The following is a 26,435-nucleotide window of genomic DNA, read 5'->3' as shown; positions in this document are numbered from 1 at the left end:
ATTTGATGCTGATAAGCACTGATCTAGGACATGGAACTGGACCTCACGGAAGAGGAGTAAACTTCACATCCAGTCCAGCCACTGTGCTTTAGCTAAAGAACAGCAGTAAGATTTGCAACTTCAGAACGAAAACACAGCCACCCTACAATAAAGGAAAAAAATCTACACGTGGGTTGCAGTGGTCCTTAACTGCACTGGAAACAGATGCAGCACTTGTAGCAAAGCAAGTAACGTGTCTGTAGTCTAGGTGCATGCACACTCACATCCTGATGGCCAAGTACACAAAATCCAGGACCAGTCAGTGCCTTCACTGCTGAAACCCACAGTCTACACTGTTGGTTCCTACACTAGCTAGGTTAAATCTGTTTTTTAGTTATTTGCAGAAGCTGCGATCACACCTCCTAACTGCAGCTTATATCTGCCATGGCTTTGCATAACTTTACTCATGCAATTACTTACATAAAATCAAGGATGTGTTTCAGACTCTGAGGCTTTGCCCAGCAATTTCCATATACAGACCTAAGAGGCAAAATTACAGTCTCACAAGTTGGTTTGGATGTGAAAGACTAGAAAATGCACACATCCTTAATTTCTCTCATCTATATATGTATGTAAGCTTGTAAGTATTTGCACGTATTTGCCAGTAGCATCACAGTGGCACCTTCAGTTGGAACCGCCTTTAATCCAGAGAGATTTCAAGCCTCATACAGAGTCTAGATGACAGAAGATCCCTGTTTTACTCGCAAATATAACTGTGGCTTCAAGACTTATATGTGACACCTATTATTGGAGGGGAGGGCAAAGAAACAAGTAAAATCACATTTGACTCCCATCAACTATTTTTTCCTTTCAGTTAAATACAAAGGACAAGAAAATTCTTCCAACTATGTTTTACTTCTGACTACTAGAATGACAGCTGCCTATTCAATTGCTAATTATCCTTTCCATTATTTTAAAAGAACTTCTATTTCAGTGATTTATCTTGTTTCTTAATTAGATCCAGCAATTAAAAAAATCTCATCCGTAAACACTGCACTTTTCTTTAAGCTTGAACAGGGGAAATTTTCAAAGGCATAAACATGAATTGGGAATTTAATTCCTACTAAAAGTTGCTGAGAATTAGTCTCCTGTCTGGAGCTTCTATCTTTACATAATGTCAGTGAAGACTGTCAAGAAATAACCTCAAACAGCATTACAAATATGAGTACTAATCTAGTTAGGAGAGCATTAGTTCAGGCACTAAGAGTTACATTTGGATTACCACCTGCACTTGGTGATTTAGTTGTCATTACTGCTATAACATTTCTCTTTAAGAAGGGAGGTGGGGTTCAGGTATTCACTGTCCCACGCTGTCAGGTAACAGCTTAAGCAATCAGTGAGAGAAGCAAAGGCATCTTTTGAGTTTAAATGGATCTTTTACTTTCCTGTGTTGCTGAGAACTACAGAATTCTGAAACCAACAAAGAAAAATCTCTTTTGCACAAAGAGACATACCTGAATTTGATTTAAGGCATGAACATATTTTTCTGAAAGAATACCTCCCATCCAAACCTTCATGTGGCATTTCTTTTAAGAGATAACCAGTAACTTTTGAGCATTACATAAAACAAAGACCAAAAACTCCTCAAAACCTTAACAGTTCTAGTAATGTTCTCCTACCAACATCTTAAAGGGGCTCACTTTATTAAGGTGCTATCACCCAGTCCTTATGAACAACAGCTGTACTTCAAAAAACCACCTGTGACTGAAGAAATACAATTAACATCCTCTGTTTTCTCTCTGCTGCATTGAGTGCAGACCCTCAAAATCACAGTGTGAACAAATTCTCCCCCTCTGCAGCCACCTCAACCGCTTCCATATCAAAGTGATCTTTAGCATGAGCTGATGGAAGGCCATATAGCAACCTGAATTGACTGATGAAGAATTAATAGCAGTATTCATTTGGAACAAACTATTAACAAAAGAAAACTGGCCATCCACTAGATTCCTTGGTGTTATATGCCATCTATATAATATTCCTTGGAAGAAGTTATGGTGAAGAGCTTCTTCAGCACACACATACTGTAGCTATGTACATATGTATAGGATGAAGCACAGGCAAGGTTGCCAGCTTCAAAAAAGAGAATGCAGAAATGGAAGCTTACTCAGAAGTCATACGTACTGGAGGTGTGAGGTAGGAGGAAAGAATAACAGCTCATCCTGAAAACAAGGAGCACCACACATTCCCAAAACTGACATTGAATATAAAAATAAATATATTTATAAAAATAAAAAATCCATAAAGTTGTACCTTTTATTATTATTAAGATCAAAAACAACAAACAGTTAAGAAAGGTAAGACAGAAGGGCAGATCAAAATTTTCCACATAAATGGATCAGGAGAAATAAGTTTCAGTAACTGAAAGAACTGTGCATTATACCTTCAGTGTATCTAATAACAGCTATAACTCTGCCAACTCCCAGCCTTGAAAACTGAGCTTGGCAAAATCTTCAATCTAAAGTAAGTGCATTTGTTTTAAAACTTATTACTGGGAAACATTCTAGAAAGTTAGATTATAACATCACTTTCTTTAAAACAATTGTGTATTATAGATCTGACAGGCTCTGCCAGTAACAAATACGCTCTCCCACTCACCAACTGTGGGTAAGAAATTTTGCAAGGCAAATGGACATAAGATTTATTGCCTTCTGCAAATCTTAAAGTTTCATTTACATATATATCTACATACATCGTAAGGTTGCAAAGATGCTCTAAGCCCTGCTGTAAGACTGTCACTCCGTGAAGCTAAAAAGGCAGCCTAAGAAAACAAAGAGGTGCGAGGGCAATTTTTGCCTAATTAATCAGCCTAGCTGCACCTTCCCAAATCAGATACAGGCTTATAACTCTCACAAAGCTTCAGCTCCCCTTTATACCTACCTCTAATATACAGGTATTTGCTTGAATTACCATGGTACTTGTTAATGTTTCCACTTCCTGGGGGAACTCGTCTTGGGTGACTCATGAAAAGAACTACTCCATGGGTACTCTGTGAAAGGTGTTGCAAAGGGAAGTGGTGAAGTTACCGTCCCTGGAAGTGTTCAAGAACCGTGTGGACAGGGCACCGAGGGACATGGTCAGTGGGCATCGTGTGGATGGGCTGGCGGTTGGACTAGATGGTCTTAGAGGTCTCTTCCATCTTTAACAATTAGCTACTACTTTGGTCACTGTTTGCTTTATTATAAGGCTTCACAGAATGCAATGTATATAGGTAATTTTCACTTTAGCTTAGCTAACCATATGCTGAATCTGTTAAAACTATTTTACTGACAAACATCACTTCAATGGCACAGATGATAAACTGATCTATTTAGGCTTCTGTGGAAGCAGTTTCTTTACTATGAGTACTTGCAACTTTGCTTTGTCTAGTAAATTGAAATACTAAAAGCATCAAACATCTTGCTTGGTTTCCTCTAAAGCACAAACAAGTTTTAGTGCTCATAAAAGATTTTTTTTTCCCCACTATGTACTTGGAAGCAGATGTGCTAAAAGATGTCAGGCCAGCTTCCTCACACAGAAGTTAAGAGTTGTACGTAACTTTCACTTAAACAACAAAGAAAATCTACCTTCATGCTGGGCTGCCAGATGTCCTGTGGCAGGCAGCAATTAACTTCAGCAATGAGAGAAGGACATCTCTCTCAACCTGTAGTACTGCAAACGTATCTTACAGGCTTTTACACACACTGCAGAATACACTACCAAATGCAATTCTCCCAAACACATTTTCAAAAGGTACCTAAAGCCCTGCGAAAGAAACAAAAAAAAAAAAGGAGAAACTAACATTTTTCACAGTGGATCTCCCATTACCTTCCCTGTGTTTCAATATTGGCAGCAAAAGACAGCCCTAGTTCCAGCTGCCTGCAACTTGATAAAAACCATTAGGCAAAAGCATGTCTTTCCATTTCTGCAAATAAAATAATCCATCACAGAGATAGATCACTCAAGAATGGGCAAAGGACTGCTTGAAAGGGAAGAAAAAGAAGGAAAGAGAAAGTAGCACACATAACAAAGGAAGAATAAAACATTTTTTAATAAATCTTTTTAAAGTTTATGGAGATTGTGCTTTATAAAACATTCATCAGGTCTAGTGCATTCTTCACTAAAGTTAATCAGCAAGAAGGATGGCTTTTTGACTGGCTCAGTATAAGCTGTACCATAAGTAAGAAATAGGAATAGCTGACTTCCTGAGATTCCTTCCAACCTGAATTATTGATGATCCATGATTTGATGGTAAGCATTAAGAGATTCGTAAGATTTGCTGCTGGACATCTAGAGACTTTTGAGTATAAGACAATCAGTATTTCTATAGCAATATCAAAGTGACTTTGCAGGAGGAAGAAAAGACAAAGCAGTTTCGGGGAAGCTCTTCAGAAATCTCACTAGGTTGACAAAGACACAGACAGCATACTAGACAAAGCCAGACATGACACTTTGGAAGAAAAAGCTTGCAGACCACTGACTTTAAAAATACCTTCAGCCTTCTACTTTTTTTTCCTTTACTTAAATACGTTTATTTTAAGATGACACTGCATACACTACTGGTCACAGATTTCTAAAGAAGAGAATCAAAGTACAAGAAGTTACCTCAACTCAGTGGTTAAGAGGGAATTATACCAGAGGCATTGTAGCCTACAGCTAAGACTCAGGGGATTTTGAAATTCTGCCTAAGAAGAGGTAAAGACATTGGATCTAACTTTTGAGACAAAAAGAGAACAGAAGTGCATATGCCCCTCAAGCCAGGCAAACCAGCCGTGGGGAAAGATAGTGAAAATATGGGTCATGGTTAATATAGTCAAGTATGAAATAAAACTGAAGTATATAGTCTCCTCCTCTTTTTTTTTTTTTTTAAATTAAGAACATTTTGGTTCTTATATTCAGAAAGCAATAAAGGAACAACAGAATCAGCATTACTTCTTTGTCTAACTAAAATGATGATGTTAACTTATTCATTCACTGCAAACAAGTTTATTAATTTAAGGCTGAGTCATAAGAGACACTTAAAGTATCTTGAAAGTCCATTTCTTCCTCCTTGCTCTTCTCTGTGGAACTCAGTCAATTCAGATTAAGTTTCATATTGTCACTGTGGCAATGTTTGGGTTTCAGGCAATAACAATTTTGTTGTCCTTTAAAATAAGTTTATCACTATTACTTTTTTTCCCCCACAATTCTATGAGCTTTTGTATTTCTTATTTTAAGGAAAACAACTTATTTTACAGCACTTATATACAGGCTCATTTTAAAGCTTACATATTCTTACTTCAAGGACAGATGAAGCTGGCAGTTGTCCACCGAGAGTTAGGGGCAGTAAAAGAAAAACTCACAACATAAAGTGTTTACTATTCACTAAATGCAATTATGACCCAGAAGAAAATGGGTAAACTGGAAGGAGCGATGACAATAATTCTTCAATAGTTTACTAGAAATTTCTGCAGCATTGCTGTCTACCCTAGGAAAGAAGCTAAAAGCTTTTGCTGCATTTTCTCATTGCAGGAAACATTGCCAAGACGTGCAAAACTTTCCTGTTAAGAACACTTGCGAAAAAGACAGCACGGTGCCTAGTGATTCTCAGGTATGAGAAAAGCGCAAGCACTGGCAATGGAGCTCACTTGATGGTATTATGCACTTAGCTACTGACATGAGCAGTAGAAACCCTACTATACAGACCCTAAAACCCTGTGTAGTTCTACATGTATCAAACACATTTTTTCCCCACCTGCACACTGAATTTTTAGTTTTAGATTCTGGGTAAAAATCTTCCAGAACACCTCTGTGCTTCATAAGCACAAATCCCACTTGGAATGACATTTATCCTCATGAGTCACTTCCAGAGACATTTAGTACAGCATCTGACAGATGTGTTACTGTAGCATGGTATAAAGTTTCTGAAAAAGAATTGTGGAGATGTAATAAAGGTTTTTAGCCTGCAATACACAGGAAAGATCATGTGTAGGTATGCAATATTGTCTCACATGAATTAACCTAAGTAAGAACTATTTCAAATGCTAACGACATTAGATTTGTACCACAGGTTAATGAAAGCATTTGCAATTTTGCTGTAAGAATAGACAAAAAAATTAGCTCTTAAATGTGTACATACACGCACATATATAGGAATGAATAACATACTACATTTTCTGAAAGACATCAAATTTTGAAAACAGAGAACTGAATTTTGAAGGTAGGACACAAAAGTATTCACTTTCATACTTTCACATTGCATCAGTACTGTGTACAACTGGACTCATCTCTAAACAAATTCCTACTGTCATCCATGCACGTTCCAGTACAACTCAGTATTTTGTAATTTATTTTGTGTATTTAATACCACAAAACAGCCCAGCTCTGAGGCAGAGGCCTGTAGTCCAAGAGGATCACAAACTTTACTCCCCCACCAAAACAGCTACCTTAACTTGTTTTGCTACTTCCACTCCTCCTCCTCCCACGTGCCCCATTCACCACAACCAAAGAAAAAACTTTCCAATTCAGCTAACTGAATGAACTTTTGTATGACTCTGATAGGAGAAAGAGCTTCTGATGCAAGAATCACCAAGCTGATTATCTAGCTCCTTCCCACTGTTAGTAATACACTCTGCACATTGCTAGTCTAGGCTGCTTGGTACAATTAGCAGAAACAAACTCTCCTGCTGTGCCAGACCAATGAAGATGCTTGACTCTGGAGTGATCGGTCAGTACCAGATAGCACCCTAGCTAAGCAGTGTTTAAAACAACAAGGAAGAAATAAATACAAGAGCATTCCCCCCTCTCCCCACCACAGAGATAAAAGCCACCTTATCTAATTATACAGCACAGATGGAGACTTTTAGGTTGAAAAATTATCGTGCAGCCTTTAATACAAGGTCCTGTTTTCACTCATTTACAACTCTGCCAACTTCAACAGTTAGAGATTAGGGGGGTTTGTCTGCTGCCTGCCTCCCTGCACATTGATTTTGTTCAGGTTGTTACACCATGCTTTGTACTTTGAAATGGAGGACAAGGATATCACTTGTATAATTTCATCGCTAGTGGCTGAGCTTTGTAACATCTCCCATCATGAATGGCAAGATTTTGTTTCACCACCACACATCAGAGGACAAGAAAGCCAATAAAGGAGGTCAGCCATCATGCTAATCTTGTAGGTGTCTCAGGATGTTTTTAGGAAAGAAATAAGCCACCCAGATGCCCAAGATGAAACAGACTTCAAAACAGAAAATTACATTTTTAATTGATAAATATCTAAGAAGTTGATTCCAACTGAAGCTTCAAACTGTCAGGTCAAGTCATTTTGAAGAGCAGAATATTTGCTTGCTGTCTCCTATAGAAAATGCCTGCATAACAGGGATAACTAACAGCCACATAAGCAACTTGATTTAATTTTATGGTCTCACACATTTTCTGTGTGATCTTTGAGTAACTTAACAATTAGATTCAGTACCTAAATTACTACTGAATTCCTAAGCACCTATGTTTATTGTTTCATTCATTTTCTTCTCATTGAAGCAAAATGCTCCGATGAGGATGAGAATTTCATTGTGCTAAACTCAAGACGCACTCAAGAGCAAAGCTATCTGTCATTTTTACTATTTTGTAAATACTTCAGTACATATTTAGAACAAAATTACAAAACAGAAAAATATCCAAGACATTCCAACACTGATTTCCCTCTTTCAACTACTGATTATTTGTTCCTCTCTCATAGCCTGAGATCAATAGGGCTTTTAATCATCACTTTGTATCAGCAGACCCCAACTCTGATTCAGACCGTCAGCCACAGTGTTGGGATCTCAGAGGTCTCTAACATGGATCTCCATTATCTCTCAGAGTCCTTTATGGAGACTTCGAAAGAATCAATGTTGCTACACTAAGCTAAGGAGCACACGTTTTCTCCTGCAACATACAGCCACATCACTGTCACATAACATGACATGTGAAGGAACAGAAAACCTGGAACTGCGTTTAGCCCTGTGGCTCGACTTGTACTCTTACTATGCCTGAAGGACGGAACAATTGTTATAGATGTATGCTTCTACCATCTACGCCTGCATTTCTGAAAGAATAAATTGAAACAAAAAAGTAAATGCTGGAACTACTGGAAAATATGAAGAAATTTAGCAAAAAAACTTAGAGCTAGAACAGTGGCTCTTGTAAAATGAAAGGGTAAAAGTTGCTGAAAAATTCTATCAGTCACAAACACAACCAGGCAGAAACCTTTTATACCATCTCCAGCATACTAGGAAACATCAGCCTTTTCTCCTAGATGAGAACACAGCCACATCACATTGATCCCTGCATCAATCATTCCAAGTAAAATTATCATAATTAACTGTAATTTGGTCAGAAAATGGAAGCAATTTTTCCAAAAAATCTCTATTCCAGCTTGGCAGAACACAGCAACCTTCCTGCCGGCAAGAGACTTGCTGAGTGTGAGTTTCCAGCCCAGGTGCAAAGGAGTCTCTCATCAAGTCCTCCAAATCTGCCCCTGCTGTTGCCCCAAGGTCCTGGAAGTCAGTGAGACAGAGTTCCCATCAGTGATTGGTCATCATCCTTGAACTGACCACAGTCCACCCAAAAAAGTGGATTTCTTCAGCCAATGTACATTTCAAGACTATAGATAACAGCCAGGAATAAAACTTATCTTCAGGTGATAGGAATCAGCTACGTACTAAGCATCAAGAGACTGTGCTGATTTTGCCTTTACTCCACACCATTAGGATCCATATCATTTATAATACTCCCCAGAATGCCTGAAAAGGGGCCATGCACATAAAACCACAAAGATGTACCAACCCTTCCCATTGCCAAAAAAAAAAAAAAGAGATCTTTCCCAAACTACAGAAGAGTCCACACACAAAAATTCCAGGAAGACTCTTAGAGACTTCATTACACAGATACATCATCCTTAAGCTAGGGTTTATATATAAGTTTATATATGACAGTGAGTGGCAGTACCAGAAGTCCAGAGATGAGATAAAACAGGCACACAAAATTCACAAAAGGAAGCCATTCAACAGAGAAAGCCCTTGTCTGTCAAGTTTACTGACTTACGTGCAATGGATGGTCCAGAGTTCACAAACAGTTGGATTGATTACAACGATCAAGACTGAGGAAACAAACAGCAGCTTAAACTTATCCAGAAGGAAAGTAAATTAATTTTTTTTTTTTTATCTAATGAAGTTAGCAAAAGTTTCTAAAGTGAATTTCAAGACAATAGAACTATCTACACAAGTAGGTTCCTTCTGTCTGAAAAGTATCAATTCAGTCTTATGAAACGCAGTACTCATTTTAGCAATATCAAATTCCCCAGACTTTTGTTTGCTCTTCCTTCTTCTGGCCTCTTCCCAGATACACATCTGTGAGGCCTGCACAAAAAGGACAAGGGATGATCATTGTCAAGCCCTTACCATGTTGCTGGGGCTCCTCTTCACTGAGGCGCAAGGAGTTTTCATACAGACTCTTACACCTTCTTAGGAATCACTAGCTTTTACGAGGCAGTTCTCTGTCTCAGATTCTTGCTAAATTCAATTGCCAAAAATCTTAGGCCAGTTCTTACCTGCTGTCTGTTCCTCTATTTTACTGCTGGGAACACTGTCCTGGAAACTGTATCCTTTATTATCAACATAGACCATGCTTTCAGCAGTTTTGCTTTGTTCAGCTGTTTCTTCTCATGCTTACACACATTTCCATCCATACTACGTTCATGAAAAATTTATTATTCCCCTTACAAAATTCCACTTCTACATCAGCAGAGGTCAAGTGTGTCTAAGGGTGCTGTTATTTATCATTTTCTGGACATGTACAGTTGTTTACCAGTTTTGACAGACAGATCTGAGGTTTCAGCAGTCCTGAACTCATCATAAAAGAAGGCCGGCCATGATGGTAACATAATTTAATCTAAAATTCTAAGAAGATGGTAACCATTTTTTTTTGTCTTCAGATTTCCATAGGGTATAAATACATACGCCAAGTGTTGCTCTTTTCCTGCAGCAGTACCAGTAGTTTCAGTAAATGAATATTGATAGCTTGTCCAAGAGGACAGCATTTCAGTCATTCAGGCAGGATCATTTAATTCACTCAGTCTACAATTTGACAGCACCAGGTATCAACTCTGGAAATTTATGTTATCAAAAGCTGAAAAAAAATGCATGTTTAACTAAACGTATCTTTTGTGTTTTACAATAATCCCTTAGAAATTCCCAGTCAGGCACACAAGAAACATTTACCCATTCAGAGGGTAGGCCAGCAGTCACCCTAGCAGACCACCCTCTTTAAGAGACTGTGCTTATTGATTTGGGTCTAATATCCCCTTGGAAATGAATTTATAGTAATGAATCATCTATCCCCTGTAATATCAATTTGAATGGGAAATAGAGTCCATGAGATGAAGGCAGTACTTTAGGCATGAACCTTTACCAATACACTAGGGACCAGAACTTTGAACTCGTGGCTAATTACTGATTGGTATGCTGGTTCTGCATGTAAAAATCACTATTACTTCAGCATGCACAGTGACAGCTCCAATTAATAGACAGAAAAACAATTCTTGGCAGAGAAAGCAAAACATGGGCAAACATACTAATGCAGCAGTCTATTCTTGAGTTCACAAGTCTGGATTAGGTAAATATTTTTAAGCCTACATCAAGTTAAAAGAGAATTAAAAAAGCAGCAATTCACAGCTGATTTCAGGACCTAAACTTCTTTTAAGATGAAGCAACTGATCTTGTTTTTATCTCCTATTTGTGTTTGCAAGTTTAGAAGAAAAGGTGCAAAGTAATCCTTGCCCTATAAATTAGCATGCCATTTCATGGAATAGGTGATATCTTTTATGTTATGTGCTAGAGCCATTCCAGATAAGTCAGAGTGCCCTTCTGGCTTGGTCCTAGAGTTAAACCTTTTCTAAAGGAAGCGAACTCATTCCTTCGGCAGCCCTTTAAAGCAACACAATCTTGTCCAGTCACACGCAGAAAATTAAATAGAGATTTTTACAACATGAGCAGTTCGACTGTTTAGATGAGAAAGAGATGAGTATAAAATAAACATCTCCACTGAAGGGTACTTCCAATCCTAGAAAAATAGCTTGCTTACAGAAGCATGTCAAACACAACAGAAAATCACACATGTTGGTAAGAGACAGAAAAAACTCGCGTAACAGAACAACACGAGAAGTTCAAGGAAGAACTTTTTTTTTTTTAAATCCCTGTTGTTAACAGCGATGGAAAGTAGCTAAAAGTACCAGTAGATCTAAAGAGAATTCCATAAAAGTGTGCTTTAGTGCTATTTTACCTACTAAAGAAATCCCTTGAGGATAACAGATGACTACTCATCTTCTGAGATTGATGCTGACTGAGATCCGTTCTTCAGTGTGAGTTCCACAGAGAAGAGAAAGCTGATCACACACTCCACAGATGTCAGCTGGGGGTGGCTCTAGTCAGATGCCTACCCCAAAAACAGAACACTTAAATCTGAGATGCTTTGGGATCAAGCCAGTCTTGTAGTGCTCCTTCTTCCTCCTCTCTCCTCATTTCCTTCACACTCCTATAGAAATCATCCAGGCAACCATAGGGATGCAGTGACCAATTATAAATCTCTCTGAAAACTACATTTGAAGTCATAAAAGATCTTCCATTACTACCAGAAAAGCATTTGTAGTATAGTTTTATGCTGCCAGTGCAGGAAGGTAACAGTAGACTCTACAGTTATCTAGGGAGTAGACTGTCACAAGTGCAGGTATAGATTTTTACTTAGTTCAGAAAAATACCGAATTATTGCTGTGGTTAGAGGAAAAAAATGGGTTATTCTCACAAGGAAAAAAATTGTATATTTCCAAATATAAAACAGGTTAGTTTAAATCTCAAAGAGATTTTAGGAGCTCACTTAAATATCATCTGTGTTCTTCTTTCAATTTTAAGTCATTCTGTAGAAGAAAGTGGTTCTACTAGTAACACTGTTCAGCTGTTCAAAAAGCAAAGAATTTTATAAGTGCAAGAACAAGAATTCTAAACAGGATGTAGTTCTCAATATTGCTAGAGAAGTTTATCTGAAACTTCTCAATAGGTTCCATTCTTCAAGCACATGTTGGATGTAGTTCTCTTTTGATTTCTGAGAAATCTGTTCTTATTCCACTTGACCTACTGTACCCATAAAGGTATTGTTAAAATGCACTGCCACATTCATGAGTCTCCTAAATTGCAATTGTTTGTTCTGTTCAAGACTTGCTATTACTAACCTCAACATAGGTATATTAGTATAATAGGTATAGTTGTCCAGCCTTTTGAACTCCTGTAATTTCCATGTTATTTAAGACATTTTCTCAAGGTCTAATGGGCACTGGTGCACTGTATTGTCTGAATGGCCTAGGCTTTAGTTCATAGAGATCAACTGGCTTCCTACAGAAATACTTAAGAATTCAAAAACACCACTGCCAATGTAAGATAAAACAACTGGTAGGTCAAACTATGAAACACAGTTCCCTTCCTTGTGAATTCAAGTCTTAAAGATTCAAAAATCCGTGTTAGGTACATTTTAGCCATTATTTACAGAATTTGATTCCTGGAGCCAAGAATACCTGCTGGAATTCTACAGACCAATTCTATCAAGCTCAATGATTAGAATAATTCCCCAGCATTTCTCCCACTGGAGAAAACAAGGAATAAAAAAATGAAAAGACTAAGATATTAAAATCAACTTTTCTGCACTCTCCTGTCTTGAAAGCAAAAGTAAAAATACCAAGTACATTCCCTACTGCATCTCAACAGGATATCCATCTGGAACGTCTTACCTTCCAGATGCATTCCTCCAGTATTTCAGAGGAACAAAACAATGCACAGCTTACAAAGCTAGCCTTTGAGGAATGAATAATACTAAAGGAAACATACCATATAGCATAGTCAGTTTCAATATTACAACTGTGAAGAGCTGAAGAACTGAACCAGATGAATTTGGATAACACTTAATGCAAAAATGTATCAAAATAAATTAATAAAAAACATACAGACAACAGTAAAGAAGTACAGTACAGAAAATAAAAATCACACACCAATGGGGAAGCCTACCAACATTTTCCCCTCAAACAATTACAGTTTAATTACACTGATGGGTCAAATCTTCAGACAACTGTCTTTTACATTAAAAAGAAACATGTCAATTAACCAAACGGCTACTGGAATGGTTTAGAGAAGTCCACAAAACATTCTCACTAGGCTTCAGGAGGAGGATAAGGTTTCATCTTAACCCACAGGCCAAAGAACTCTGCCAGTCTGTCAGTGAAGCAAGACACAGTCTTTCTACTAAGCCACAGAGTTTTGGCTAGTTTTGTAATTGCAGTGCTTCCACATGGGAAGACATCTCCTAGTCAGTTTCGTGAAATGCTGAGGCCTTTGAGTAGTTTAGTCATTTCCTTAGAACTGTCGTGGTTCCGCCAGAGCTCTTGCTGCTGAAATAGAATGGGCGGTTCTGGTGTAGGGAGAACATTTATGTGCTTACTGGGTACCTACCAACAGATGAGCTTTATTGCTATCAACTTCTTGTGTAGATTTTTCTTTTTTGTGTGTGTCAGACTGAATTTACATAACATCTCCTCCCAACATCAAGCTGCATTACAGTATTGCATACAGGTGTTGATTTTAAATAAACAAATTCAGAAGGACAATAAGAAAAAAACTGGTTTTACAAGGCTTCCATTCTCTTTTCTCGTTTTACTTTTTTGCATGCCTATATATCCCTCCTGAAGACATCAGCATGCAACCTGAAGAATATACTGATTCCCCATAAAAATATTTCTACCCAGCATCTTCATTCCACTTCAGCTTCGCAAACTTTTTTGCTTACACGATGCTGAAATTATGAAAACCTGGACAGATACAGGTAAGCCAAGTGGATACAAAACGATTTGCACTGTTTTACTCTATTAGATGAGGAATACATTTTACATAAACACACACATGAATCCAAAAGCAAAATTATGTCTTTGATTCCCTTCCAGAATTCCTGAGAACTGCTCAGCTCTCCATTTTTGCCAGTTCTTCACCATTCACAAACAACTATTAAATCCAATTCAAACGACTGCAATCCTCCAAATGCTTGATGTTAGCACAATTACTTAAGGCTTCATCTGTGCTATAAACAGTACCATTACTTATTGAAGATTTGGGGGTGTTTTCAGAGTACACTACATGATTCCTTCCAGTCTTAAATATTACCAAAAAAAATCTGCTTACACCAGTCTACATAACAAGTAAAATCATTGCAGAAAATCCACATTCAGGAAAATATAGGGGTCTCAAACCTCTTATATCCTCCCATACACATACATTCCAACAACTGAAACAATACATGTCATTTCTGTACACCAGTCTTTCCTCAAGACATGGGAAAGATTTAAGTCCTCATTCCTATTTGCAAATACACCAAGTTCAAAATCTTAACAGGGGTCTCAACTGAAAAACATATGCCCTCATTTACAGTGTTCAGATAACTCAAAAGACAGAATATATATTCATGAAGTTTTACAAAAAGAAAAGCACCTAACTTCTGTGAAGAATATAAGCAAAAAACCACCTGCACTTTTTTGAAGATATAAGTTATCATTATAAATTTAGAGACGCTGTATTTCAGCAGAGCAAGAAACGACAGGCTCTTTTGCTGTGATAACATTTACTACAGAAGTATTTTCATTTGCCACAGCATCACCCTCTATTGCATAAGAAGCTATCCATCTAGTGAGACAAAATTACTTTCATTTCTCACCACTGTTATTTTGTCTCATAGGCTTTCCAAAGATCCCTGTTCATTAAATGTTTGTCAAAATGCACTCACACAGCACGCCAGGCAAAGAAGAGATGAGAGGCAGATGCTTCTGCATGTTAGTGGGCGGGATGGGAAAGAAGCTGGGGAAGCAGCTTTTGCATCCAATCCATTATAGCTTTATTCCTTCTAACCATCTAATAGCAACTCACAGATTCACCTGAAATGCATTAAATCCCCTGAACTTAGGAAATGATACATTATTGAAGTCACAGCAGGGAAGCCAACTGAGTTTAGCTAACATAAAAGACTTGCACTAGAACATCTTTTTTATTACAAGGTTATGGATAATAAACAAAGGTAACATTTTAACGTAGAGAAGATGCACAGTCACAGAAGCAGCAAGTATTTCCTTTCAGAAGAAAAAAAATCCTCTCAGATTTTTCCCCACCTCAAAACCAGCAAAACAGATCAGCAGTGCCTCAATTTCTTAGACCCCTACTCCAGCATGTTATCTTTCTTCCACTTATACTTTCTTCAGCCACTCGAGCACACGGCTCTTGGAGTAAGTCAGGTATCTAAGACCTGAAACTCACTTCCATCCCCTCAAGATTCTATCTCAGTAACATATAGTACTGTAAAACTGAGGCTGCAGTAGAAATTACAGGTTAAAGAAATATATCGGTTTATTCTAATTTTTTCCTCTTCTTTAGATTGCTCGTCTTAATAGGGGTTTTCCACAGTTTTAACATTGTACTTTCAGCAAGTAAACTGCAAATTCTGCCAATCTATACTCACATATGCTAACTACATGTATACGTAAAGGTACCATGCATGCACATCTTATTAGTATTCCAATATATTAACACAGAAAGGAAGACAATTCTACGTAGTATAACAGGACAGAAAAATATGAGCGTAAGTCCTTACCTAGCTCCATCTAAACAACTGAAGGTGACAGGTGACGTCAGAGGTGAAATGCATACAGCAAGAATGACTAAATCCATAAGCGGCCTCAAATTATTTTTTCCATGAATGCAAGTGACTACAATCATATCAAACAGATTATCATCAAATCTCTGCAGCGACACAGCTTTCTGTCAAAGAGAACAAATAAAAACAAGTGCATAAATCACAAGGACACGTGGCTTAAGGCCATTATCCCAGAGGATTACAGAATGGTTTTTGCATCCTCCCTTCTTTGCTTTTAATACTTCCATTTTTGTTTCAATAATATAGCTATTATTATCAGTGTTTTCTGAAGACTAGAGTCCCCCATAGTTATGAGTGGCAAACAGAAAAACTCTCTCACTTGTTAAGAGAGAGAATCTGGGCTATGCTTTTAAGGTACATTCAGTAGCCTCAGGATAAGAGGTGTGTTTTCAATGAGACCTGCCAGTTTTGTCTAACCGCATGCTTTATTTCCCAAATGCTATACTAGGCATTATGGTCTGCGGTTGCCAGGCATTACCAAAGACCTATGATTTCGCTGTGCTAACCACAGTACAAATATTTCATGAAATTATCTGTTCTAAGGTATGCAGAAAATTCAAATGTAGGTAAAGCATAGTTGTACTTGCTCAGTTTCTTCTATCAGTGGCCACTGTGTATTTGGGGATGCCACAAGGGAGTCATTACTCTCAAATGACACCACATGTTTCAGTGAGAGTATTCACAGCATTCGCTACAGAATACAGTGTGTAAGCATCCCACACTATCTCAAAATGAAGGCTAGAGCTAGTAAAATTCCTCACTTTCCACATAGCACAAATTAGAATTTTAACCTGGGCTTCAGACAAAATGAGAAATTAATACTCTGTACAGCCCTAAGCAGATAACTAAATGATTTTTCCAAAGCAGTCCACAAGTCTGGCACAGACTGTCATGCCACCTCAACTCAGTAGAAACTACATACCTCACTGTACACAAGCTGCTCAATCCTCAAGAATGCATCTCAGAATACTTTCATATAACAATAACTAAAAAGAACAAGCAACATACCATCAACTTTTGGTCTCAAGGCAACCCTTTCCCAGAGACAATACACCACCTAACCTGAAGCACGTTTCAGAACCTATTAAAAAAAATACAGCTCCAAAGTGAACAGTAGGATCTAAAAACTAGATAAAAACCAAAAAGTTAAGATTGCCAGTGAGAAGGTGGAAGAGAAACAAGAACATGTCACTCTAATCTAAAAACCATAAGCCTCTAATACAAGCATTTGAACACTGTTTATTGAAACTAGAACATTCTTCCTCCTGAACGCTAAGCCACTATTCTCTTAATGATGGGGAAGAATGAAATGTTTAAAATCTTCAGTCCTAAATTTCTGCTTCATAATTATGGTACTTTTCAGCAGTTGCTGACTCAAGCAAATAGCTTAGCAAAGCTGAGCAGTAATTAAGAGATTTCATTTACAACACAATTTCGCATTTGTACAAGAAGAAATGTGCTTCTTATGACATGAAAATTCTTAATACTGAAAAGACACATGCAGATATAATGCCATGTCAGTCTTTCATTTGCTCTGTGAAGTAAGCCATCCCTTCTTCTAGTAAGTAAATAGACATTTTAACAAAGAAAAATTTTCAATGCAAAACTTTAGAGGTAATGAATACCACCGAGAGGCAAAGAAAATCTGGAGCTTTTTAGGATTGTGAATTCAAGTCAAGAGGAGTCATGACATTACATTCCTAAATCAATGGAATTAGCCTCAACGGTTCTGCAACATGCTAATACCATTTCTTAAGTTGTATTTACAGAAATGAAACCTATGTCAATTTATGCTTCATTTTAGGTTAGTGGTTTTGGTCAGCAAACCCCTGAATGTTTTACAGATGTAGATGCAGATGGAAAAGTAACTATACAAATTATTTCCTAGTCAATTAAAGAACAAAGAACATTAGAAACTGTCTTAAAAATCACCATTCCTTGTCAATAATTACACAGGAGCTAGTGACCATCACAGACTAAATATGGTATTTTTGACTAGGTAACATTCCATGTTTATATTCACCTCAAAGGATTTTTTTTCCTAATAGATACAGAGCATCCACAAGTTCTCAATGTATTAAACATGGGATAGACAGTCAAGAGATGTCAGTGTTTTAATGAGGTTCTTATGTAACTTCTTCCTCCCATTTGTTATTTAATGATGGCAATAAATTCTGCACAAACTGTGCCATGATGGCTAGAGAATCTTTCCCTTATTGGAATATTTAGTATTTTTCAATAGTAATTGTTTAAGAATACAGAACTTCAGTCTACCCATCAGCTGCAGATTTAGGAAAGGTAGAAAAACAGTGTAGGTATGACAGCATCTCAGTCATGCAGCGATGCTCAGAGAGATTAATTAAACATACTGTCCACATCCCAGTCCACATTCTAGACATAAAAGGTTATCTCAGATACATTTCTATGCTTAATGAAGCCCTTAATGAAGCCACCTCTAGAGTACAGATTCTTTTCTGCACCACAAAGCTACTCCTGAGCCACAGAATTGCAGCAAAACCTCACATATCTGTAACTTGAACCTTGCCAGTAAAAAACATTTTGAAGATTCTTAAAATCAGAACACTAACTTCAGTATTCACATCAACTATAGGCCATGACAAGAATATCTTGAATGAAACTTAATTCTAAATGAAAGCAAAATATTTAGCACCACTTGCAAATATTAACCTGCTGAGATATAAACAACCATTGTTTCATGGAAAGGAAGCAGGAAAAGAGGATACAAAGTAAATGGATGGATGGCTGATGTTTCAATTTTGTACACTGTGGTATACATTCTCCCCTTAGTGAGGGATCTGAACAGGTTCTGCAGTACTAACACAAAGGAATACTACAATATTATGCACTGAGAGACACTGATAACCTGGTTTGCTTTCAACACTAGCACTTTCGCAACTGAAATTGGTGTTGTTTTCCTTAAATCAGAGCCACAAATCTTTTTTATTCTATATCACCATGGAAAAGCTCTACATCCATTACAACAGCATCTGAAGACGCATGCCTCCAGCAGAATCAAGGTGCTAAATACAAAGCCATAATTTGTGTAAATTTGTCCATTACATGCCCTGCTGAATTCCATTTTCTTTGTTTAGAGTGCTTCGTGGCTCTTTAGCCACAGCTAACAGGAAAGACTCGTGCAAAAAAGATTCATCAGAAAGACTTACATGCTATATACACACTCCTCTGCAGTGTCCAGTGCTACTGATGTATATCAAAACTGGGATCTCTAATGAGATTTCCATGCCATCCAGAAGCACCACTGTCTTCCTACCAATATTCCACCACAGCGAAAGGTGGTACAAATGGATGGAGAGGCAATCGGAAAAAGCAAAACTGACAGACCTTCATCCACATCAGTTAATACCTCACTCACTCCATTATTAGCAGCACTGATTTCAGTGAGACAGATCTTAGGAAAAGTGAGAATGGCAAAGTTTTTCACTTCAGCTCATTCATGGTCTGGCTTGAATCCTAATGAACGTAGCAGGAACAGTCTCACTGCAGTTTTGAGTAGGGCCTTAAAACTAGGGACACGAATTTCATAAAGACAAAAATAGAAACCAGCTAAGAGCAACGAACATAGGTTCCATGTCCTCCCATTGTTCAGCCTGGACTAGCATGACTGGTTACTGTGGGAATATACACAGGGTTACCACGGTCAACTCAGAGTTCCAGGCAGCAACAAAAGCTGCAAAGTTCGCTGTCGGGTTGATATTTCACAAGAATATCTATCTGAAAACATTAGGAATTATCACCTTGATTATTTGGATAACAGTAGTGAGCATTCCAAAACAGATCTGAGATAACCCGAACAATTCAAGAATAATGTCTCACTGCAAAGATTGAAGTCGGCATTACAAACAGCTCCTGAAAACTGCTACTCACTCCCAATAATGTTATCTGTTGCCTGATAAAGTATCAGTGCTCAATCCACTAAAATTTAACCAAAAATTCCATTTTGTTCTGCTTAGTCAAAGATACTAGGTCCTAAAACAATAGCTGCGCCTGACTTAAAACAGACCAAATAGAACAAGTTCTTAAAGATCAAAAAAGCTGCAAGACAAACACAGATATGCATAGCGAATAAAGGTAAAGACAAGAAAACACCAGGGAAGCTGGATTTCTTGCTATCTGTGATGAATGACTCAGTTCCTGCCATGTTAGATTCACTTCACCTCCTTAAATTACAATCACAAGGCAGGTGCAGTGGGATCTGTCTCCATTCTCCTAGAGGTTTCTGTTTGGTTAGTCCAAAAAATTGGTGTTACGCACTGCTGTAAGATTTTGTTTTAGCAGTTTCAAGTCAAATATAAAAAGATATTTAAAACACCACTTAAATTAAAGAGCAATGTAACCTGACAAACAGCTACGTTGCAGAGAATTCTTTCAACTGCCCCCTCTTGCTGCTACCAGTGGATCACAATACAAGAATACAGCTTTTATTTCTTTCCAAAGACATTTAAACAAACTATCAACAAATAAGCCAGCATTAGACAAATGACCAAGATAAAAAAAAAAAAAAAAAAAACTACTTTTCAAGTACAAACTATCAGCATTTGAACACTTTAGCACACCCTTCACTATTTCGTAAGCTCTTCCGGGCTGGAAACAGTTTCTTGCTGCGGAATTTCTAACATCTGAGCTCAGTTGACTGGTGGTGCGAAGATTGACATAACTTGGCTAGCAGAAGCTGCCACTGTAGTCACAGCTACACTGGCAGAAACAGCGCTTTTATCTGAATTGCTCCCATTGTCTGTGGATTTTTTTTTTTTAAAGTATGAAAAACACAAGGAGAGTAAATACGAGGAATTAAAGATCTGTGCGCAGTTGCACAGCTATGATCTTGAGGGGATCATGGAGACATAGTAGGATGGATGGCTTGATGGGACTGCTGCAATGGAAAGATGGAGGCTCTTTAGGAAGGACAAGTGAGAAAGGCAAGGAGATGAGAGCTGTTACCTTGTATGTCAGAGAACAGCTGAAATGCATGGAGCTTTGCCTGAGGATTGATGGTAAGTCAACCAAGAGCTTATGAGTAAAGATTAAAGAGTAAGACCAGTACAGGTGACATTGTAGTAGATGCCTGCTATGGGCCATCTGACCAGAAAGCACAAGTAAACCTCCAGAGATCCCTTCCAACCTCAGCCTCTTGGTGGTTCTCTAGAAATACTGCTGTGTCAGAAAAGTTCCGGCCATGCACCAGTGCTTAGGCTGGTGTAAAGGAGCAGTATATTTCACCAAGCACCCTTAATGTACACAGAATTGGTGTATTTGTGCTTCACCCAGAACAAAGGGAGCCCAAGCCTCTAGGCATATTCATAATATTAATAATTGCTTTCTACACTACACTTATAATTCCATTATTTCAACCAAAAAAGTCAAGATGTTTTCCCAGATCATATTACCCCCACACAGGGCCATAAAAAATATGAAAGCCTGGATGAAAAGGAAACAGGGAAAAAAAAGTGAAAACATCAACCTTTCTCAACATACCAACCTCCAACGCGTGACATACAAAGCTGAGGAACAAAATTCAATGAAACAGGAAATAAAATACACTGCACAATTATTTCAAGAGAACTCTTGATACTAACTACAGGTCTAGAAATCTTTATTGCTGACACTGAAAAATTGTGTGTTCTATCTGACAGTGGGATACATACCTTATGAACATGGAAGTAGCCTTCTGTTGAGACAGATGCTGTGCCTGCCCCTGCTTATCAGCGCTCGAAAACAGCATAAAACCAATATACAACTTCACTAACAGAAGTGCAGCATTTTTTACCCAGTTAGCATCTATCAATAAATCTGTGCAGATTTTGGTCTCCTTAATGTTCATTTCTGATGACTTCTGCTACATTTGCAGGCTCAATGGTCTGTGGCGGTTTCACTCTCCAAGTTTCTTAGCACCATCCGTCCATAGATAAAGCTCTATATACTTAAAGAACATTAATCTATAAGCTTTGAAGACCAAGATAAATCTGTTTACTCCTACAAGCATTCTCCCATTTCCTTCTCCTTTAAACATATTATTTTCTGCTTTAGAAAAGAAAAACATTCCTGTCTTCCCTTGGTCACAGCACTGCCTCTAAATCAACAGAGAGCATCTGTAACCTCTACTAGGACAAGCTTCATTTATCCAGTTAAATAACTTATAAATCTTAGTCATTTGTTTGAGAATATGCATATGCACATTTACATTAAAAAATATTTTATGCTGAGTATCATCAGAGACCCTGTTTTATCATCTAACGCACAACTATATTAAGCAATAATTTTTGCTAAAGACACAGCTGTTTTCACATGCTCAAAGCACAGGACAGTGACTCAGGAAACAAGAGTTCTGCTCTTTGCTTTTTGACTGACCACCTGGGGAACTCTGCTCAAATCACTTCACCTGCTGAGCATCAATTTAAATTTCTACATTGTCCTCTGCCTCATCCTAAACTGCACTGTAAAGCATTCAAGAACCCATGAATTTATTTCCACATCATGTCTGAGACTGGAAAATTGGCAAAGTTATACTGCATAAGAAAACTTCTGCCATCACCTTCAGTTTCTCACTATTACTACTTTGTTCACCCTGCTAAGGAAAAAAGATAGGAACCTCCTTCTTCTCAGCCCATTCCCCAATGGAACACAGTTACATTGTTGCTGTAACAGAAATCAGGACCTAAGTTCACTCAACAGTATTTCACCTCTTCCCCCTGACCCAGCAGTGCATGCAAAAGCAAGCTGCAAGGATCAGGATACCAGCAGCAGAGATGTCAATTCCCAGATTAATAACTGCATTGCAACGAAGCGACAGCACATGGTTCCCTACCATATAAACCAGGTGCAAAGTGACCTGATTTTGACCACACAGGAGTCATTGCTAATGGCAAGTTTTTAATGTGAGAAGGAAGTGTTACAGTGACTAAGGACCTGCACTGCCAATCTAAACAACATGAGTTTGAATGACCCAAGAAGTTTGCTAGAAGCTACTATTTTAACCTACCAGCCCTTAAGATGCACTAACCTTATAGTGAGAACAGGAGAAAGGGCAAACAGACCACAACATTCATAATGAAATGCAGTAACTTAACCCACTGTTGGTATACTCTCCTCTTCTCATCCAAGGTCTGAGAGCAACCATGGAATCATGCGAACTTACTCTAGACCACAGCATAAACATTGCTTCTTCGTCAAGTTTTAACCACAAGATAATTGCTGGATGCCAAGTTTAACATAGCTCTATCTAAAGTGTCCTCCATTCATACATTTGATTTTTGCTTGCCAAGGTTCAGACTAAATTGCTTGATTTATTCCTCTGCATTACAGTGGTCTCAAACTTGGCATAGGATAAATACCATCAAGTAAAAAGGCCTCCCTTTCTTGCCCATCATTAACTGATTTGTTTTAGCCACTCCTGGGTCCCACCTTGTGATGGACTCAGTATCAGTACCAAGTTGTTTTTTTGTTTTGTTTTTAAATCCCTCCTCTCTCCATTTGCAGCATCCTGCATTTTGTTAAGATCAATCTTAATGAAGACAGACATGCTTCTACCACTACTTCAAATTGATGGTTTTATTGCTTTCTGGAAGCTAATGTCAGTCAGTACAGGGGAACACTGCAACTTTCCAGGCAACTGCAAGTGTTTATGCCATCATCACCTACAGATTTCTATTACTTGGAAATCACAAAAGATGAACAGATTTCTCATAAATGCAGTTGATGTTAAAAAGCTCTGGAAGACCAAGGGTAAGGACAAAGTATTCCAATACTAACAACAGAAAAAAAAAATCCACCTTCACCGGAGTCTCATTCCACAGTGTTCCAGTTCTCTACTTTCATAGAGCAGCATCTTGTTGTGTCACACTCAATTTTGAAGAATCCAAAATCACAAAATTTTACCCTTTTAAAAAGGTAGGAACCAACTTTAACTTAAAAATTCTCAAGCTTGCTAGCCAATATTTTATCTTAGAAGACTTCCCTTAAATGAATGATAACCTCCCTCCATTTAAATCTGAGTCATGTTCTAGAACCAGTCTCAGGACTGAAAAAAATATGAGACTACAGAAACAATTTAACTTTTGCTTGCACGGATAACATCGGCTCATTTTCTACAAGAAATGGCAAGCCTAAGACTCCCTTCTGTTTGAAAGCAAATGAAAGCTAAGACTCTTAAGAGCAACATGATCTAAAGAACATATTTGAGGTTTTTAGTAACACTAAGATGACTGGTTTTAATTTCCTATTTCTATCCAATGGCATACATCCTTCCAGTACCTTTGGCCTGAAAAAAAACACTGAATTAGACAGATTCATAAACTGAAGTTCAGTAATTTCTGAACATAGAATTCCATTTGCAGTATTGATCAGCAGCAGCATTAGCTGAAGTCAGAAGGGAAAATCATCTCCAAAGAAATTCATTACTGAGGTTACTGAGGTTTAGGGGCACACCACCAAGTCAGAGAGAAGAGGAAACTGAAAACTAGCCAGGAGGAGCCGAGTTGAAAAGCCTGAATATCAGCTGGAAACTCCACCTCATCCACACAATTCACAGTTCTTCTCATTCCACCCTTTCATCATGCAGTAACACTTTTTATTCTAGGGTGAGAAGTATTTCTTTCTCCAAATAGACATATTAATTCCCAAGTCCCTAAGCAGGTACAAAAGTCTATCTTAAAATTTTAAGTAAATGAAGAATTTCTTTTTTAATTAAATTCCACAATTGCTCTTCTTCACTCCTCTGCCCCTTCTGTTCTCTTCCTCACTCCTCTTCCTAAAACAAAAGCCTTCATTCTACTCATTTGAATTTAAATAAAGATTTCACAGTAACATAGTTCTGTGGTTTTCTTCAACTTATTAAGCCTTAGCTGTCCAACGTCTTTCAGCATGCATCAGGTCTGGGTTACAAGGTGCAACATCAGTCTTCCGTTCCCTGAAATTGATATGGTAATAAAAAGAATTCTAGGAACAGCAGTCCAATACGTTTGGGAGAATTGTAGAGTTGTGGCACCTATCACCTTACAGCACTTAGTCAAGAGATGGGAAGTACAACGACAGAACTCCTTCATTTAACAGACATCTATTCTTTTTTATTATTTTCAGGCGTATCTGTCTTACATGGAAGTTGGCAAGACAAACTGCACTCTTCCTGCACTACCTCAGATTTTCAGCTTCCTCCAGGCTACGTGATTAGGTCTGGATTTTTCCTCCTGCACTGAATAGACATTGCTGGGGCTCCTCTTGCCAATTTAAAATGCAGCTTCTACCCAGTTAACTCCATTGCTGTAGAGGTAGTAGCTATATCTTAGAAAGAAAAGTGAATTGGAAATTACTGTAAGTAGTGTTTGATCAGATATGGTCAGGTCTGCAAATTAAAACAGGTAAAGGAACTATTTTACACTGTTTGCTTCTAAATCTGACACAGATGGCACTTACACAAGGATCCCAGACTTGGCAGTTTTGCTTCAAAGTCATTGCCAAAGCCAGGATAATCCTTTCTATCAAATTTCTCTTTGATTTCTGAGCCATCAAGTTCCCTGTAAAATACAGTTTGCTAACTGTTACTCTCCTTTCACAATCACACATTGAACAAGCTTTAACAAGAGACACAACAGACTTCCAAACGCAAAGCCAAGTCACACCAAAAGGAGCCATGAATCCTTATGAAGTACAGCGCTCATTTCTTAACCTTTATCCCCAGGTAGAACTGGGGAGGGGCACGAGGAGTACCAGAAGGAAAAGAAAAAACAGCAATCAAATGAAAAAGCAAAAAAGGAAGAATAAAATTACTTTTCCTGATGCTAGTTCTGCCTCTCCAGCTCATAGATTACACTAAGTGTGGAATAATGAAAAAAGTGACTGTTTTTTAAAGTTGGCATTAACTACAAAAAGAAAGATGGGTCAAAACCAGACAGTTGACAGGACAAAAGTACTGCATGTACTTCTGTATATATGCACAAAACTACTATTCAAAAAGTTCCTTAGCCACAGAATTAGGCAAATAAACAACATGAGCAACTCCGTGGAGATAAACTCATAAATGACCAACTGTAAATCAGCATTGACCATTATGCCCTCATTTCAAGCACTTTGTGCTAATGTTGTGAGCACACATAGGTCAAAGGAAAAAAACAGATACAACAGACCTCATATCCTTCCAATGGCTATTTTTTAATTAATTCTAATGCAGTCGATGAGAGGTCTTTAATCAAAGCCAGCAAGGGCTCATTAACAGAGGCCTTCATACAAACCCAGGTGCTTGAGCACAATAAAATAAAAAGGTCTATATGCTATTCTGGATCCAGACAAGCAGCTCCCATCAACAGAGTCCACATGTGGATTGAGATCAGTGTATACAACCAAGACTTCATAGTCAGGTACAATATGATAGAAAGTACAGTAATAACAGCAGAGCAGTAAGGTCCCAGACTTATTTGCAGCAAACGAGGATTTGCTCAAATACAACAGCCAAAGGCAAAGAAATAAAGAAAAGAAGCTGCTTACCTTCAGAAGGCCTCACATACAAAGAGATCTCCAGTGAGATATCCTCCCCTCCACTGCCAACCCTCAAATGAGGTCTGGGAAGGGGTGGATCCTGGCTCCAGCCCTTCCAGTCACTCAGATGCACTGCCTGCACCTGAGCTCCCCTGGCCTTCCTA

General features: G+C 38.0%; 1 protein-coding gene across 2 annotated transcripts in view; it reads right to left on the bottom strand.

Annotated features, from left to right (window-relative positions):
* The window catches only part of LARGE1 (LARGE xylosyl- and glucuronyltransferase 1), a 280,363-nt gene that overhangs the window by 250,815 nt on the left and 3,113 nt on the right, over nucleotides 1-26,435 (bottom strand). The window contains exon 3 of one of the 2 annotated variants that reach the window (XM_021386388.1): nucleotides 15,703-15,869. The exons of the other annotated variant lie outside the window; for it this stretch is intronic. The gene's annotated coding sequence lies outside the window, so the exon portion shown is untranslated. The remainder of the gene's footprint in view (nucleotides 1-15,702; nucleotides 15,870-26,435) is intronic. 2 annotated transcript variants of the gene reach the window in all.

Source organism: Numida meleagris, chromosome 1, assembly GCF_002078875.1.
Source record: "Numida meleagris isolate 19003 breed g44 Domestic line chromosome 1, NumMel1.0, whole genome shotgun sequence".
Lineage (NCBI taxonomy): Eukaryota > Metazoa > Chordata > Aves > Galliformes > Numididae > Numida > Numida meleagris.
The sequence above is the reverse complement of the archived record's forward strand: the minus strand, read 5'-3'. Positions and strand labels throughout refer to the sequence as shown.